Genomic DNA, 19,940 nt, shown 5'->3' with positions numbered 1-19,940 from the left:
GAATGGTTAAAAGGCCATGACCAGAGGACCTGAGGGTCCTGGAGGGTTCATACGATAAAAGCAAATCTGATAAATAAGTTGGGCCAAGGCCATTAAGAGCTTTAAAAACCAATAAAAGGGTCTTAAAATCATATTAACCAAACCATATTAATCACATGCTTTAGCTTTCACAGCTTTCTCATCCCAGATGAAGACAACTAGACTTTTGAGCAAAGTGTTTGAGAGCACTCTCCACCACCATCATCAAAACACCAAATGAGGGAATATCTTTTGGAGGAGTGCAGTTTATCCCCCCAGTAGAGTTCAGAGTCATGATGAATCTATGCCACTCAACCTGTTCTGAAAGCTAATGGTGACCTTGCTAAGACACTTTTGACACATATGACACATTTTAACACACATTGGTCAGCCATATTCATGCTGAAAAAATTTACATACAGTATACCCAGTAAAGAGGCAGTCAACAAGCGTTTGAAACACTGAATACTTTATTGTGTTGTATTTTTTAGTAATTACAGTAGGAAGTAGATTTAGATTTGTGTGAAAATGTCACAAATGAAAAAAAAAAATCTCATAATACAGTAGGCTATTCCTGGAGAAGGGTGTGGGCATCTTTTCATTTCCTCATAGCAGAAGCATTCCTTTACTTCTGCAGGTTGTGCTCTCTGTCGGGCCTGATCAACCTGTTGACTGTCTGAGCACGAATGTTTTATTATTTTCTCAGGTTGCTCCTCGCTTCGAGGAAGCAAATATAATGCACCCTTTCCACCCTTCCTATTTGTGAAGATGCTACAGGTGCTTTGCTTGGGTTGCTCCAGAGCATCTCCAAAACAACCTAGCACAGCACCTCAGCTGCAGGATTTTTACATTTACTTCCTCAATCTTTTAAAGGTTCACACCTAACCAGACTGCAGGCGTACACACTATACCTACTTACAGTACAAACATGAGAATTTATAACATGCACCACACACATCATTTATGATGATTAAGTATTGTATTTACTTCTCTCTCTCTCTCTCTCTCTCTCTCTCTCTCTCTCTCTCTGTGTGTGTGTGTGTGTTTTATCTGCTGGTCTCAGCAAAGTGATTGTGTTCAATATTGATGCAATGCTCTTCATGCCTTTATGGAGTGTAAAATTAACGAGCTGTCGGCTATGCGGATGAGATTAAATGTTATGTGTGAGTGTGTGTTTGCGTGTGTGTGTAGAGTGTGCATGATTCATTGATGGTGGGTGTGGGGAGAGTTGCTGCTCTGCATGCTAAACTGACGCCACAGGCTGTGAGGGTCAGCATGCACCAAGCTCAGGAAAAGGACACCACAGTTGGGAGGAAAGGCTGGATTACTGTCCCTTTAGGTGATAGTAACACTCAGACCTATGCCATCTGCCCTTTATTTCCTATCTATCTTCATCAGAGGATGGCGTTTGCTCCATTGATGTGGAGAGTCAACAAGAAGTACTAGATACTTCATATTCATTATTTATATGAAATATTGTATATGTGAGAAGTGTGTGTTTATACATAAGTTGCATATTGTGTACAGTATTGCAATGGATGAATGACAGTTACATTAAAGTTATAATCCTATTATTATTTTTGTATTATTATTAATATTATTATTATTATTAGTAGTAGTAGTAGTAGTAGTATACTATTGTTATTATATTCCTATATTTTATACTATTGATAATAATATTAATAATAATATTAACAACAACAATAATAAAAATAAATAAATAATAATAATAATAATAATGATAATTCACTTTCAGCATTAGCCATTCAGATGTACTGTACAATTTGTTGTTACCTCCCTATTTTTTTTTTTTTTCTGTTACTGGCGGAGTCCGCCATTGAAATTGCTCACAGGACACAGTGCAGCATATAATTGTTTGTTATTGTTTGTTATTTTACCTCATTGATATTGGCCTCACATTCCTACCAATGCTCCTTCTCAGGAAAAGCATTAAAGTGGTGCGACATGACTTTTTCTTGTGAAGCAGTCAAAAAAAGCTGTCACTGTGTTGAATTATTGTCTAGGGTAATCTCTCAAAAGAACATGTTCACTTATCAGAACGCTATGTAGTTATGTTAGCTTCTTGCAGTATCTCAATCTCTGGAAATATGTAAATTGCTATCCTTCTAATTTGAAGACTTACAGGCAGACAGCACTGGAGGAAAAGGCTCTGGACTCCAAAGCCAAAGCTGCCTGCTGCTGTTGTTTAATGCAGGAGGTATTTTGGGGTGTGGGATGAATAAAACATTAGAGCACCTTGTTTATTTCCATCCCTCAACCGTAACTCGTTCTTTACATAATTGAATTCTAGTCCGTTTGAGGCAGTGCATCTAATTGAACCTCTACCCGTTAGCCAGGGAATGATTTGTTTCCATGCTGACTCCAAACTCTGATTCTCTGAGGGCTGCCTCTCACACAGGAGAGCTCCTCTAGATCGTGTAAAGGGCTGGGGTCAGTGTCTCAATCCCATTTGTGGTAGGAAAGTAGACATTTGCAGCACCTTGCCTTCTTGCCTGAAGATTTGAAGCCCCTTCTGCTTGAGTCTCTGTCCTTGTGTCTTTGTGAGAAGCTGCCACCCTTACTGGCAGCCTTTCAACCTGGATGATTTACACACTAAACAGGACTGCCCCCCTTCCCTTCTCCAGGTCAAAGCATCTCCCTCCCTCCCCTATTTCCGCGCCTTCTTTTTCCACACAATGTGATTTTGTTAATGTGTGATTTGTTGCCTAATCTGTCATGTTGCACATTATAGTACAGAGTGCTCCCCCTGAGAGGCTGTGATTGTGAGAGATGTTTAACCCATTGTGCAGTGGGGTTCTTTATGCACAGCCATGCCCTCTCTGTATGGACGCATTGTGGCTCAGAGTTAAAGATCACATTCAACTCCAACTTCCGCTTTCTCACACTGAACAGCAGCACATTAGCATTCTGCCAGTGGAGCAGAGGGGTTACAGGTAGTAATTATGACATTTTATTTGAAGTCTAAGATCTGAAAGCGGTTGAACTGTTTGTCAAAGAAAAAAATCTGATCAGGATTGACATTGCCCTGTAATGGGTGAGAGCAGTTAAAGTGTCAGTGAGCATAAATATAAGTGTAAGCACTTTAAGTACTTTACATTTATTTTTGGTGTCAGTGAGACAGTTGAATTTCCTATGAAGCTGAGGAGCTGACGCTGGAAAACTGTGATTACGAAGTGTGATTACAAACCTATTAAAGGTATGATAATCCTAAAGTAATGTGATAAAGTAGAAAGGGTGATGACTGGTTTCAATTTTGAATACAATTTCTTAGTGGAAGCATGAAAGTTTCCTTGCACAACACCTGCCGTAAATACAAATCCCAGGCCTGTAACAATTTGTCAGATGTAATGTAGGCGCTAACTACAAACAGAACTCATTGCACCATGACAATTTCTTCAAAACATGTATCTTGGAAGTAAACATGTATGAAACTACATAGTGCAGAAACAAGTGATAGGGAGGCAGAGTGGCTGAGACAGAGACACCATTCACCCTATAACAAGACTGTACCATCAAAATGATTTTGAAGCTGTTAGTTTAAGGTAAAAAAGTTACATAATGTTGTTTTAACATTATGCAACATTTCCTGATTTTGCCGCTTCATAATAAAATGATGTTCCGTTCTGTTGATGTGCCGAGTCAAACCAAGTAGAGCCAGGCCAGCAGATATGATGGAAAAATACCATAAGACACTGAACAGGCCCTGTCGCTCCCAATTAGCCCAGCTGAGCCTCTCACTGCAGCTAATTCAATCCCTCTACCTCTCCCTTTACTCTGGGAGTAAACTACTCACACACTTTACCACTTACTGCTAACCCACTATCAGGAGGTGTACAGTAGTACACTTTGCTCTCACTTCATTGTCTATTGTCACTTATTAAAGATGCTGAATGTAGCAACATTAACTGACCTGTAGATTTGTCATACAAAATGTAAGCATCCAATGTGGATGTTGTTAATGTTATCTTCAATATAAGATTTTTCTTGTATTATTCTATCATACTCCAGGTCATTGAGATACTTTATGCAAGATTGGCATGTGGTTGATACTAAAGCAACCAGAAAATAATCATGTTTAAAATTGTAATTACAACAAAATTTTAACTGATTGCTTTGTGGTTGGATTCAATGTCATCCACATTCCAGTGTTAAAATAAAGTTTTTCCCATTGGCCTGGCACTCTTTCCTACACTGGTTGTTGTTAGACTAAGTATTTGGTTTGTTTGCTGTAAAAGCTTTCTAACCTGTTTTGTGCCATAAAGGAATCTCACTAGTTGTCAATCCAGTGGATTTCCAGTCTATTCAAGCCAATGACACATCACCAGTAATTATCTAACTTGGACAAAAAGCTGGCCCTTTGATCGATGTACGATCAGCACTCTAAAAACCCCTAAATGTACTGTCATTTTGATGAAATACTTCAGTTCAATGTTAGTGAGCTGACCAGCCTGATTATTCAGCAACAGCAGTGTTTATTAAAAACTAACCCTGGATTCTGCCATAAATGATCTGGTCACATCTCTGCTGGGATCTCAAGACATAGCCACTGGCACACTCACAACGTCTTATAAACTCTTTGTGACTTGTGTTTCACAGCCTTTGTTTGATTTAAAGAGGCTATTTGTAAGATACGGTCAGAATTTTAGTTGAAAACATTCAAGAAATTAACAAATTTCAAAAGCCTTTGTACTGTATGGCAGAGATTTCTACTAAAGGTATCATGCTAACCAGCTAGCCCGGCCCATCCTGTCTTGTAATACCACTTTGTTCCGGCAAGAGCTGATAGTCTGATAGCGCCAGCAGTTTCAGCTGGGAGATATGCCAGCTGTTAGCGTAATAAAAGAACTCATCACGGAAGTAATAGTCCTGATCAGAGCCATTATAAATCACCTCCCTACTGTATCCCTTGCTGTCAGACTGACTTCCACCGGACTTGGAAGCTGTGTTCAGTCCCAGTTCGGTGCCCAGCCGTGTTCACTCTCATGCCTAGCTACCAAATCCAGTTGAGCTGGTGGTTCCCCCGTAATCCAAGGTCGCATTCAAGACAAATTTTACAGCCACTGGCTCCAAAGCTAACTGAGCTCACAACGAGCAGCAGTTGTCAGTTAGTCTGGTGATATGCTGCCACCTATGTTTTTGGAGCTACCTTCGAATTCTGGCAATATTTTTAGAAATGACAACTTTTAGCATCAAACCCTTTCACTTTAGAAGTCTATCCTCAACTTTTCTTTGTTTTACGCTAACGTGTTACATGCTAGGATGAATAGCGGGTCCTGTAGCCTGCATAAAGAAACAACAAGCAATTGGCTTATAACCAAGCCAATTGCAGTCAACGTTGTTGCACACTATGTAAAATGCAGAGATATGTAGAAACTGTCAGCCTTGTCCCTTATTTCATTAAAAGCAGTCTGACATATTTAATATTTTCAGCAACTTTGGAATGTCCACAAGACATTCTATGGATTTCAATAAGTTTGGCTGCAAAGCATGAGTTTGTAATGACTGCTTATTAATGATAGACACCATTTTAGGATACTTTCAAACATCAAATGTCAGCTAAACACCTTTTGAAGAAGGAAGAAAGCAGAAACTGGAAAGTTGCACTTCAAAATCCTTGTTACTCCTAAATGCATCCATCAAAAGGCAGTGTATTTGTTACACTGTCAGTTAGCAAGACAGTGCACCTCTCTGCTCAGTCACTGTAAGTGAGTAAGTAAGTGCTGAATAAGAGCATCAACTTAATGCATGACCAGTGACTAAAATGGATTGCATGCTGGGCTCATTGTCAGGGAGACTTCCCTGAAGAGAAAGGTCAGAGGTCCAGTGCTTACAGTAACAACCAGTGTGTCCATCAACAGTCATGTCTCCTGTAAAAGTGACCCTGAACAAAAGCACTGGCCCTACTCACTTGTTGTAAGCTGCTCTCAGGAAGACTGCCAGCTTAACGCCTGAGATGTAAATATGGCACAGTTTTTTAAAAAATGTTCTCCTTGCTTATCTAGCCAGTCATATACAGCCGCAATAAGGAATAATATGGGTCAGAAAAACAAAAAGTAAGCTGATCTCTTGTTTTGGAGGAAGGAGGATGTGTTTGAGGTTGATGTTACAGTCCAATGGAATGAATGAGAGCAGCCTTCTCACCAGCGGGACATATGTGGATCATGCGTGTGTGTATGTGTGTTCTCGTTGCGCACTGACTGACAGCCGGTTTCAGGTGAACGGAAGGGAAACCAGAGACAAGTAGGTCAACAGACACTGGGCTCACTGTCTCAGGTTGATCGGGTCAGTGTTTCCACTCACACCTCACCTTCCCTCGACCGACTGCACAAGAGACGCATCTTAACAAGTTGTTTAGTGTACAAGGTAGAAGCACTAAACAAATACTGTTATTCTGCCTGTATCATCATTTCATATAAGTAAAATACACCTCAATTCCACAATATAGTTGTTTAATGCAATGCAATGACAGCCTTTAGGCTTCATAGAGGGTTTGTTTACGTCTTTGTGCCTTTATTCATTGATGCCCGGCTTACTGGAAGAATTCATATAGAAACTGATACCGCCACACTGCGTTGATTACGAGGGATCTTTACAGGGATGCATTCGCAAAGGATTATGCAAATGTCCTTGCTCAGCAGTCAAGGATGAGGATACAGGATCCTGGGGAGGGAGTTACTTTAGCTGTTACAAAAAACCCAGGACAGCAGCAGTAAACAAAGTGAGATTTGACAGTTAGACACACTAAGAAACAGCCACAGGTCATATCTGCCTCAACTTACTGCTCTGTTTGTCCTCCTTCTCTTCCCTCCTGTTCTTTGCTTATTCTTATCTTTTCCCATGCCTAACCCTAGTGTTTGCATTCCTGGAAACCTCAGGCATTCTTTGACAGCTCAAAAGACATTGTAATCTCAAAGCTTTGCAACTCTGGGAAAAAGACCAGAAAAATACACACATGGAAGAAATTATACTTAAAACACGTGTTTAACAATGTGTAAGGGTATATTTTAATCCAAACTAGTATTTTTGAAATATAAAATAATAAGTGAAGTTAGTATTCAAATAATAAGTGAACAGAATGACAATATTTTCCATGATAACGTGTTTGAGATTTGGACTTTTTTGGCGCATTGTCATAAATTAAAATGATGGTCATTGATTATGATATTGTAGAAACAACACCAGTACGCCAATATCAGAAACACCTTGTTATGAACAACAGATTTTGTCACTTTCAAAAACTGAGATTCATTGTCAAAAAGCTGAAAACAAAGATTCTGTTACTTAGCTCATTGATGACATTTCTAAGATAATGTACGTTTTTCTTAGGACAGCGATTCTCTATACCTATAATTGATGCTGATAATGATTGAATGCAGTCCTGCCTTGCCAAAAAGTGCATACATACTTACATATACACCAACCACCTCTACCCGACCCTTGGAAAATAAAGGGACACATTGTATATTTGTTCATGCAAAGCCCATATTTTCTATGTGGATTAATGATACTGATTGATCATTTAAGTATTTTGTCACCATCATTGAAAGGAGTAAAATCTAAGACTTGACCATCATTAATAAATGGTCAATTTATAGTTAATTAAACTGTAGTTAATAGTAATTTCGTTGTTAAAGCATCTATTAAGAAGTTAGACAACTTTATTCACATCAGTTGCAACTTTTTAATGGCCATCCAAATAATAACAATTAATAGATGAACTTCACAGTATTTATTAACCATTTACAAAGTATTATAAACATCAGTTGGAACTTTACAATAAACAGTTGCTTAATAAATGGTTTATAAAGCATTTCATTGTTTGTTAACAATTAAATAACTATGACTATAAAGTTATTATTTATAAACGGTTAACATAAAGTGTTACTGAAATTACTTTCAAGTAATAATCTCGAAAATTTTCATGTAAATAAATATCTGTTAAGTCACTATCTCTCGCCGAATGAGGTAACACAATGATGAGTGAGCCTGTGGCCCACTGATGAAAGCCGTTGCATTTGCTGTTATACCAAAGTTGTACACTGGGTGTCTATGGCGACTTTCCCGGGAAAATATCACAAGCGGCGTACAGTTAGTGACGCGTTCACCCAGCAGTGGTTGGTCGGCCAGAGAGAGGAGCTGGTTCGCACGTGTAACAGTTTTGGTTGTCCTGGTCTCTGTTAGTGTCTGGAGTAAACTGTTAACGTTACTGTCAATGGTCATGGCCGAACAAACAAAGAGGTGCAAGTCGCTTTCATGTGGTGTTGTTATGGAGGCGTGGCAAAGCTGCCAACTGACAACTGACTGACATCACACAGGTGACACTGGATCTCTGGGAAGCAGTGAGGTCCAAATATACACCTGCAATTGCTGCTTACAGAAATCTTTGACATTGCCACTTTAATTACTCTCATCAATTAATAAAAAAGAAATACATGACAAACTCTGAAATAAATACATATTCAATTAACACAATTAACAAATAAATAAATAAAAATGAAGAAATAAGACATTTCTCATATATGCTTGATAGTAACATTTCACATTATGGGGAAAGCATGAGAGGCTGTAAAGATAATACATATTGCATTAGCAAATACACATATCCATTTCTGTAACCGTGCTTTAAGGTACACACACAGTCCACAGTAATAAATAGTATCTCATTATATCTCAGTTGTGCCCTGCAGCAAAGTGAGTATTTAGACAGTTGTCCAGAGTAGTTTCCAGGGAGTTACTGCGTTAGATTGTGAGCAAATTAGTTTGGACCCTGAGGGCTAAGTCAATGCCAGCCTCAGGGGCTCTGCATGAGAGTGCGGGGGTGTGTGTCCCTCAGCGCAGAGCAATGCATGTAAGTGTACTGGAGGTGGAGGACATCACACGTGTCTCTGCCAGCATCCAAAAATAAATGAGCACTTGTGTTGACCTCTTGTTGATGAATTCATCTGAGGGTAAAGGTCATGGATGTGTAAGCAGTGTGTATCACGTCTTTCTGCTTGTGTTCCTCCATTACTGCTCTTCCCCTTTAGTCTTACATTAACTTTAATACACTCAGGTCCCTCTTCACATTTCCTCTCTCATTTTCATCCTCTCCCTCTCACTCTGTATTTGCTGTGACAGCTGTTGCTCTTTTTAATTTTAGTAGGCCTGTTGGCTGACTGATGATTAATTGGATGGCGGGGCTCAGGTTGTAAATAGATGTTCTATTCTCATGGTTGTTTTCTCCAGTTAGGAGACCACGCAGCTGATTAGAATACTCACTGAATATGAAACATAGCAGGTGCTAGAAAGCCCAGGGTTAACACACAAATACAGTTGTCTGTGTTCCCTCTAGTGTGTGTGTGTTTATGTTTCATTGACAGACTGGAGGCATGTGACTATAAGCTGAATACACAGACATGTTAGCAATGCACATTAATGTATTTTTGCCAGACCAGAACACCCAAGATGTTGCTCCAAAGTCATAGTCCAAAATATAGGCCTACACTATAGCTTCAGCATCCTATTTCAAAAAGGGCAGGTCACAATAACACAACCGTCAGCACGTGTCCCCAGGCGAACAGTGGCTTATGAGGGACCATTACATCGACCCCTGTGAGGGTCGTGTGACTGACGGTAGTTGACTATTTATTAGAATTGCTAGCTAGACTCCTCAAACTATTAAAAAATCAAAATAACACAAGACACTAACTACATTCCACAGCAAAGGACTGAGACACTACATGCCTCACACTTGGATCCCGTATTTAAGCAGGGATGCAAAATTGTGAATACATTAGCAATTTGTACAGGTTTACATTTTATCCTTTTATCCTAACCCTTTTATCCCATAGGTTCTTTAAGTTAAACAGTTCACCCAAAATTAAAATTCAGTCATTATCTACTCACCTCCACTTCATTTTTGGATGAACTGTTGCTTCAAGCTAATGAATTTATTATCATGTTTTTTTAAAGCATATTAGGCATGGCATGGCACAGTTAGCAACATACGCACCAGAATTTTAAGCTAGGTAGTCTTATTTTACTCACATGTGATTCAGATTGCTAAAAAGAAAAAAACAAATGATGGACAGGGCTGATATCGTGATCAAACAGGGCTGACTGATTTCCGCTGATAAGACTGCATTTACACTGCAAACAGGAGCCTTTCCTACACAAAGTCAAGTCATACAATGTAAATATGTCTTTTAGTGTGTTTTTCCATGCATCTCCCATTGACACCACAGTCTGGCCCCAAAGCAAGATTTGGTGATGTAATGATCCTTCCTCCTTTTTTAAGTTCCTTGGAAACAATGGACCACTGAGGTGTGTATTTCTATGTAGAAGAAAAACCCCTGTAACCATCAGTGCAGTACAAAAATAGTTAAAAACCATCAGCAGATGAGACGATGTTTCAGCTTGTTCAGCAAGATTGATTTTTGTAGATAGTAGAAACGTGTTGACTATGTGATATCTCCACCATGCTAAGGAAAACACTGAGAAGCGGGGCAGCATAAGTGGTAATTAAGTACACTTGTGGGTAAAAAAAATCAAAGTATACTGCGCTGTAAGCTAGTAGTTTTATTGAGATCTGTGTATTTGTATGCTTTGCCTAATTTAGAGGAGAGAGAAGAAGATATGTCGTGTTGAGTCCCAGGTGTGTGTGCCTTTGCATGCAGGCTACACACTGGAGTGAAAGAGAGTTTATTATTTTCTTCTGAAGTTTATTTTGGAATCATGTAAGAATGGTTGCACTGTATATTTTCTATTGTTTTGTTCATAAATGCAAGGTACTGCATTGCTGATGTAATGTACAGTTACTGAAGAAGTGATGTAGCTAAACAACTTTGTACTGTATTTTTGACTTCTTTATTTAGAAACAAGCCACTACTGTTTTGTATTTTATATATTTTTGTCCATTTAGTCTATTTTGCCTATCTTGTCTTGGGATATTTGAGTCTAATGTGCAGAGTCCATTCTGATGAGTTATTTCCTGTAGACACTGAGCTAGAGACTGTCTATTGTAAAGGTACATTCACTGTTATTGAGTGGTTCTCCCATACCATTGTTATTAGAACCAGGGTACCAGGATGAATAGTTTGGAGTCAATATGCTGGATGCTTTTTCAGCAGCAGACTCTTACACACACTGTGTAAGAAGGAGCGCTACCGCAGATCATTCATCCCCACAGCCATCAGACTGTTTAACTCAAGCACTACCTGAACAATCACTTTCCACTCACTTGTTTGTTTTTTGTAAATATCTTATTTTTTTTCTATTTATTTTCTATTTAACTTTATGCATATGTGTCTGATTCTTTTTCCTGTACTTGTTGCATCTTGAGCTGTTGTAACAAGTGAATTTCCCCATTGTGGGATAAATAAAGCCTGTCTAATCTTATACAGAAATAGGGACAAAAATAATACAATGTATTTGAAATTAAGCAGAGGACATACTCAGGCAACAGGCCACAACAGGTCTAATGAAGTTAAACTTGTATGAAAACAAAATTGAGCTTTATGGTTCTGGTGGGCAGATCATATTATCTTTGGACAGGGCCAACTAGCTATGGGTTTCCAGTCTCTATGCTAAGCTAAGCTAACTGGCTGCTGGCAGTAGCTTCATGGTGTAGTATGGTGTAGTATGGAGTGGTATCAAAATCAAAACTTTTATCAGGAAAGCCAGTTAGAATCAAACTACTATTCCTTGAAAAAATGCTATACAGACTACAGTCTAACCTTAAGTTCATCCAGATTTTTCCCTTTAGCGATGCAGAGTTTTGTCTCTAATTGTCCAGGTTTTTAGATATCCATCTCTGTGAATACAGTTGGCCTTAACAGTATTCAAATCCCTTATATTAAAGAAACAGCATGTGCTTGCCAGTACATTGGTTTTAACATATTGCTGCCCTTGCTGCTGCTTTCATTTAGTTGGAATAACAAATTATGGATAGAAAAATACCAGTTTTCAGAAAATGCTGTTATTCCAGCACATGGTGCACATTGTTGAGGTGCACATGATGTACTGAAGTTACCTGAAATTACCTTTCAGTACTCTGACGCCTGGAATTGTGTTATCGTCCCCAACAGGCCAATTAATTGCCATGCAAGTGTGCATTGGTACAATTATGTTTATTTGTGTGTTGATTAGTGTTTGTGAATGTGTGTCAATGTGAGAAAACAGCACAAGAATAGACTCTGCCGTTTACTGATGAGCCTCATCTTGCTTGTTAAAGGTGTGCTGCAACTCCTCCAGCTTCAACTCCAACTCCTCTGATGCAGCTAAGTACTGCAACTGACAATCAATTAAATTCTGAGTATTTCCCCACATACATCTGTCATTCTAACTTTACTGTAAAAGGACAAGACATCTTTATCACTTCCTTAAGTCCTCTGTTTCTGATATCTCAGTTTAGCTTTAAAAGCTATAGCGTTCTCAATGCAGGCACACTCACAAATAGGCAAACTCTTTCCGCTGGCTTCCTGTGTGGCACGCACATGGCCACACATACATACACTTTTAGCACTCACCTATAAATAGATCCAGCTCAGTCCACTGCCTCCCTAACGTCACTCCACTTGTCAGTAAGTCTGAGCCTTGGAAACAGCACCCACGGCACCACTAACCTATCACATGATGAGGGGAAATAGCCAACAATCCAGCTGCCCCTATCACCTGACCTGCTGGAAAAAATAACCAGGGCTCAACAGGGCAATGCCAGCAGCCTGGAAGGGAGATTGGGAGGTTGTGGTTAAATCTATGGAGGCATTGGTGATTTTAGAGAGTACAAGGGCCATTTAAGGTGCAAAGAAATATAAATGTATGTAATGACAACATTAACGTTATCTGCGAAGTTGAGATAATTAAACCAGAATCGTGAAAAGACACTCGTAATAAAATCAACTAAGTGAGAGAATGAAAATCTGGAAAATGTGTTATTACTGTATGTATTATATCTAAACAGTTATGGCTTTCACTGGTCCTGAAGTTCCTGTAAAATGTTCATTCTGGATTGACAGTGAATTTCATTATCCTTTATATCATAAAAGAGTCATTGAAGACCATCAGTCATTAGGCAACAAATAATCTGTGCAAGTAGGGGTTGAGAAACACAATGATTTTGCAAGTAATGATTTTTAATAGTGTGATGGCTCATTATTGTTATTGATTACATTCAATTGTCCCAGTAGTGAACCAGCATTCACAATACCAGGACCCTGAAACTGAAGCAGGTGAGTAGAATCCAGCCATCATTCATTTGATTGTTTACACTAGTGCTTTTCCTACTTTGAATGTCTTCCTGGAGTAAATTATCTATATTGTACTGTCAAATTGAACTGATACTCCACACCAAACATACCATGCAAATACAACAGAGCATACACTGAGACAATAACTGATGGGGTAGACTGACTAACTGATTTTTTGTTTGGATTTTGTAACACGATGAGCTTACGCATCAAGTGTTTCCATCCAACTGTTCTTTTGTGCATTTCTGCACAGAATTGAATGAATCATTAAATTTATGATTATATAAATAATTTATGTATGTGTTTAAGTCTTGGCTGCTCTTCGTTATTAGTCAGTGCATGGTAGTGGACCAACCCTTTGAAGCGTGTCTGTGTAACTTTTGAAAGAATAAATAACACAATTTCCTCTTTCAGGTTCAAGTTTCAGGAACAATAAAAAATATTTTTACTCTAATTAATAAACTCAGTAGCTTTGCTGCTACAGTACTTTGTACTACAGTTTGTTTGTCTGATGTAAGCAGGAGCAAAGGCTGCCTAATGGTGGCAAACTTTAGCCAAATATAGCTGTGTAATGACTAGGGCTGTCAATTGATTCAAAAAATTCAATCGCTATTAATGGCATTATTGTCCATAGTTAACTTGCAATTAATCGCAAATGAATCGCACGTTTTTTATCTGTTCCAAACATACCTTAAAGGGATATTTTTCAAGTTTTTAATACTCTTATCAACATGGGAGTGGACAAATATGTTTGCTTTATACAAATGTATGTTTATTATTATTGCAACAATCCAAAACAATGACAAATACTGTCCAGAATGTTCTCCAGAATATCCTCAAAGGTACTGCATGCTCAAAAAATATGCTGAAAGCATAACATGGCAAACTCAAGCCCAACAGCAACAGCAGATGGGCATACTGACCTGAATGTAACATTCTTCAGTAATACTGCCATTCAAAAAAACATTTTCTTTATCCACTTCTGCTCAAGGAAGTTTGTTTCTGCTTGCCTTCCAAAACGTTATTGCTGTACGCTTCCTGTTTTCCCAAATTACGGGCCAGGATCACAATGTGCATGTGTTAATTGCGCTTCAAAAAATGTAACCCTAACTTTGACAGCCCTAGTAATGATATGAGTATGTATCTTGCTGCGTGTTTGAATATATATACATTTAGTAGTTGAAGTGTTCTAACTCTGACTCTTATTCTACCTCTGATAGGAAAGGGTGACAAAAAAGATGCACAAACATTAATTATATTGCTCCCATTGGAGCTGCACATATTTGAGTGTTCAACAGGGAGATTCCTCATGCTCAAATGTCCCATAAAACACAAGTTCAGTCCCATTTTATTTAAGATTTGTTCATAAGGAAAATCCTTAATCTCAGATGTCCACATGTCGAAATAAAAATGAATTTCCCAGCACGGCAATTCAGCTTTCGTACTGACAAGGAGAAGTAGTATACAGTATTTCCTCAGTTCAGGGTTGTGTGTGGAGCTTATCACCAGGCTAAAGGATAAAGTAGAGGACTGTCCATGCAACAGCCACCGTCCTCTAATATCCAATATGACATCCTGACCTGTGGCCACCTCTCCATTCTACCCTTTTGTTGGCTTTATCTCCAAATGCAGTAACTGTAAAGGTCATAAATCTTGGGTGCTCTCTCACATTGGCAGAGGCCACTCAGACGTACATGGCACAACAGCACACAAACCGGCACAATACTGCCCTGTAATTGGGATTTCGCAAAAACCCTATTCTTGAGGCTGAGAAATAATTATTCCCACAGGTTTGTGCTGCACATGAGCAAATATCAGCTGCACCTCGTTCTTGAAGTTCAACCTGACCTTGAATTTTTGACCTCAAAAGTCAGAGCGAGACAAAGAAAGGAAAAGAAAATGAGTCTTGAGATTTGTTTTGTAAAAACAGATTACAGACTCGCATACATACCTAGCATGGATGAGAGCTGCTGCAATGAGCCTCACGCACAACGACAACAGTGACATCTGTGAAATGTCCATAAGTCTGAACTTCCCATCATCCTCTATTCATCTCCTGTCATTTTGCACCTTTCTGTCACTTGTGTGTCCACATAGAATTGAATTGAATAGAATTTCTCAAACCTGTCAACCCAATAGTTGTTCTTGGGAATGGCTTATAACTGATCTATAAAGCCTTTCTAAATTATGTATTAACTCGTAATAAAGCCAGTAGTTACAATGAATAAACCCTTCATAAAGTGTGACTTACTGGAAATCATCAGATACGTGGATGACTTGGTGTCATATTTTGTAAAGTGATAAACAGGTAAAGGTCCAGATAAGTTTATGTTGTCCTTCAGTTTTGAGTGTTTCCTGGCATTATAAGCCCTGGTCAGGCATTAGCTGCCCATCTTGAATCTTCAGCCATACCGCTGTTACAATGACTGTTTTTATTTATTTCCCCCTAAAAATACACAAGAAATGCTAGAAACTATCTCTGCGGAACAGTGAAGAGATTCAGTCTGCTCACCAGCCAATAAATGAATTTGAATTTGATCTCTGGCTCATTTAACAGAATGGGATTCTTGCTTAGCTGGGAGACAATTAGAACCAATCAGCTATGAACACAGCCTTACCATAAATCTTATTTTCGGGCTTGCGCTGTGCAGAGTCCCATGGCTCATTCTGGTCTTACTTCAAACAAGGCAACCCTCCACGTCTTTCCCTAAAAGGAACTTATTGTATTGATTTTGCTGTGTGATAATTATAGCTTTCATTAAAAGAGGCTAAAAAAAAAGGGCAGTCTCCTACAAGTCATTTCACCCCAAGGACAGGTGTGTGTGTGTGTGTGTGTGTGTGTGTGTGTGTGTGTGTGTGTGTGTGTGTGTGTGTGTGTGTGTGTGTGTGTGTGTGTGTGTGTGTTGCCTTGCTGATGTCTAAATATGAGAGAGTGGACAGAAGATATAAATAAGCAGGTCAACCTCTGCTGAATCTGCCAGGTGAACTGTGTCTGCTGTCTTTCTCTAAGTTGTGGAGAAAACAACAATCAACAACATTTAGAGGACCTCAGCACTGAAAAAAATAATTAATGGGGTTAGTGTGTAAAGCTTAGTTTGTGTGTTAGCATGCTAATATTTGCCACAAACTGAAATGCTGACCTAATGATGGAGATACAGGCATATTCAGGGAATCAAGTTATTAATCCTGAGAGGTACATGAATGTTGGAACCAGAGTGCATGGCAATCCTTCCGACAGGTGTGGAGATATTTCAGTCTGGACTAAAGTGCTGGGCCAACCAACATAGCCATCAATAGAGCCACACTGTTGTCATGGATTACAAGCAACACAAATGTAGATGTGGGAAGAAAAACAATAACTGAGCAGACAGGCCAAATGAGAGATAAATAGAAAGTATGGGGAGATGGAAATTAGAATGATTTTGTTATTTCTTTATTTTCTGTGTAGCACAGAGGGCCTTTACCTCAGCACATGAAGCAGACGACTCAGGAGGAATATTGGGATTCAGCTCCACTCCTCGTCCTCTGTTTTCTATTCTGTCTGTGTGAAGCAGGGAGAGCAGGAGAGATAGACTGTTCTCTGTATCAGCACTCCAGGGGCTGCATGGCAGGCACACACAAGTTGCCAACAGTCTCTCCATCGCATGGGAAGCTTTTCTTCTGCATGCACGCATTCAAACCAGCCTAATATCTGAGAATTTATATTAGCTTTGCTCTGTTTTTCGTGAAAGTGCATGCGGGTACAATAGTGCAATGTGACACGGCGTCTGAGAGCCTGTAGCATTATAGCAGAGGGACGCAAACTCCCTTGTGAGAAACATATGTTTCAATGCGCCACACCTAACCTTCGCTAGTCAGAGGAGCTGTTTGTTTTCGACTATCTTCTCTCTATGTGTGTGTGTGTGTGTGTGTTAGGAGGAAGTACATCATTCTCCACTTGAGCAGTAACCTGCCCTTGGGTTACTGCAGTATTTCTGCCTCACTCTCTGTGGCCCTTTATTACTCTCTCTCATGATCTTCCGGGTAATTGTATCAGACATAAACATGCAGACGTGCTTACTAGCATATGCACGTAAAATTGCGGTCACACACACACGCACGCACACACATGCATGCACACACACACACACACACCCGCTCAGGGCAGATGTGCAGGCTTGAATGACTCGTTGTTTCTAAGTGGTTGCTATAAAAAGAAGCTCTCCCTGCTCCAAGTTGATGGAATTGCATAATGAGTGTGATGTCAGCATTGTTCTTCCCACAGTAACAAGTGACGCTTATGGGCAACGGAGGCGGGGATCGGTGTGGTGATCAAAGCAGATGCAGAGAAGAGGAAAAGCAGAGTGCAAGAATATAAAGGAGAGAAAGTCATAGCTGCAGTGAGTGAGAATTTTATGTCACTATGAGCTCATTAGCTTAAATCACAAAATGACATTGCCACAGAGATGTTACTGACACGTCAAATGTCATATTGCATAGAACAGAAGCTCTCACCTGGAGAAATAAGGACATCAACAACAAAACACATCCGGACATACAAGAGAAGTGGATGAAAAACTTGTCCAACAGAGAGCTCACCCAACCAGACAAGGATGTCCTTGCCGAAGGACTGAACTTTGCAGTAACACCAGAACAGATACTGATAGGAGATCTCATCACAGCAACAGAGTCAGCCATCAGAAACAACAAGTGGGCAGACACAGAGGCAGAACAGGTCGAAGGTATCAGCTGCTCTTGCTAATGCAAAAGCACCCCCCTCCAACCTCACTACTGAGGGAAGGAAGGCCCTGGCATCACTCAAAAGAGACCGGGACATCACCATCTTGCCGGCAGACAAAGGGAGATGCACTGTATTGCTAAACTAAGCAGACTACCACACCAAAGTCACTGATCTGCTTAGTGATACTAACAGAGACAGTGAGGCGAGATCCTACTAGTAGCTACAAAAAGAAGGTTATAGAATATCTGCAAAAACTGGAAAAGAGCAAAGCCATTGACAGGCCATTATATTACAGACTGTACCCCGGGGAAGCCATCCCGTGTATCTGTGGACTCCCCAAGATACACAAGGAAGGAGCACTACTCAGACCCATCAGCAGCAGCATCAGCTGAGTTACCTATAACATATCAAAGCACTTAGCCAGTATCTTAGCTCCTTTGGTCAGTAAAATGCAACACCACATCAAAAACTCACAGGATTTCGCCAACAAGGTGAGAGAAATAACACTGGACTCAGACAAAGCAATGGTTTCTTATGATGTCACATCACTTTTTACATGTATTCCCACTCAAGAAGCGGTTGACGACCACCTACTTCCAGTACAGTGATGGTTTCTACAGACAGATGCATGGCTGTGCCATGGGCTCACCGGTGTCCCCAGTAGTGGCCAACCTCTACATGGAAGAAGTTCAGAGCAGAGCCTTGATTACCTTCACAGGAACTGCTCCTAGCCACTGGTTCAGGTATGTGGAGGAGACAGTCTGCCCTTCTTGGACTGTTCAGTAGACACTGAAGAAGACAGAAGCCTCAACATTGAGGTGTACAGAAAACCTACACACACAGATCAATAATTGCTGTCAGAAGGCTGCCAAGCCATTTCAATATTTGTAGACATGACACCACAGGATATTTTTTAAGGAGACCTCAGGTCAATTTCCAGCCATGTTTGTGGCAACAAAACTGGGTGTTTTTAAGGAGACCTAGAGACATCTCCAGCTGTGTTTGTGGCAACCAGAACAGATATCTTAAGCCAAAACATGACCTAACCCTAACCAAGTGGTTTTGTTGCCTAAACCTAACCAGAGCATAAGTACCCCGTTGTCACTTGATAAAATAGAAAAAGTATACCTAAAGAACCAATAAGTTTCAACATAAACAAGTTTTAACTATCTCTAATGTACAGAAATGTACATGGAGATTGGGTTCTACAAAGGTAACAATATCTTTAACCTCAGAATATTTAGACCCACATATCCACTGTCAGTGCTGCAGTGTAACTTTATCTCTCTGCATTGGCCTTTTCCTTGATAAGTAAAGTGCAGCAGTGATGAAATCACAGTGAAGTAAAAGTCACAAGGCATTGCTGATCACATTGTGTATATACAGTAACCACCCCTCTAGACAACCTCTCGGTTTCTCGGTCAACAGGTTTAGCTAAAAATTAACTGATGAACAGGTCTCTAAGCAAAAACACACGCATATTCAGAATGTATTCCCTCCTGGGGTTCTTCTGAGCCCTCATATAATCATCGTGCTGTGAGAGAGATTAAGGGTGGCAACATCAATGTATTTTGGTCACATTAAAATGGAGCAAGCGTGCTGATTTGGAGAAATAGCCATCTAATTACCTTGTAGGATCAGAGAAATAATGAGTGTAAGTGCTGGAACGCAGCAGGAGGGAGAAATAGACGCTGAGGCCTCTATTGTTCAGAGAGTCTGAGTTAACCAGCGGTCTAATGAGCTAGAGAAGGTGTTTAAAATGAAACATTGGAATGTATTTTCTCAGTGTGTCTCCATCCTCAAGTTCAAATACTTTTGTCTGTTTCATATTGCTTAAGACAGCATTAAGAAAACAGGCCGTGATCTATTTTGGTGTTACAGACTATAGTACTGTTGTTAACTTAAAACCTCCCATGTGGTGCAATCCGTGTAATCCTTTTAATTGCTTCCAATCA

The sequence above is a fragment of the Pagrus major genome, chromosome 20, assembly GCF_040436345.1.
Source record: "Pagrus major chromosome 20, Pma_NU_1.0".
NCBI lineage: Eukaryota > Metazoa > Chordata > Actinopteri > Spariformes > Sparidae > Pagrus > Pagrus major.
Note: the sequence above shows the minus strand (reverse complement) of the source record.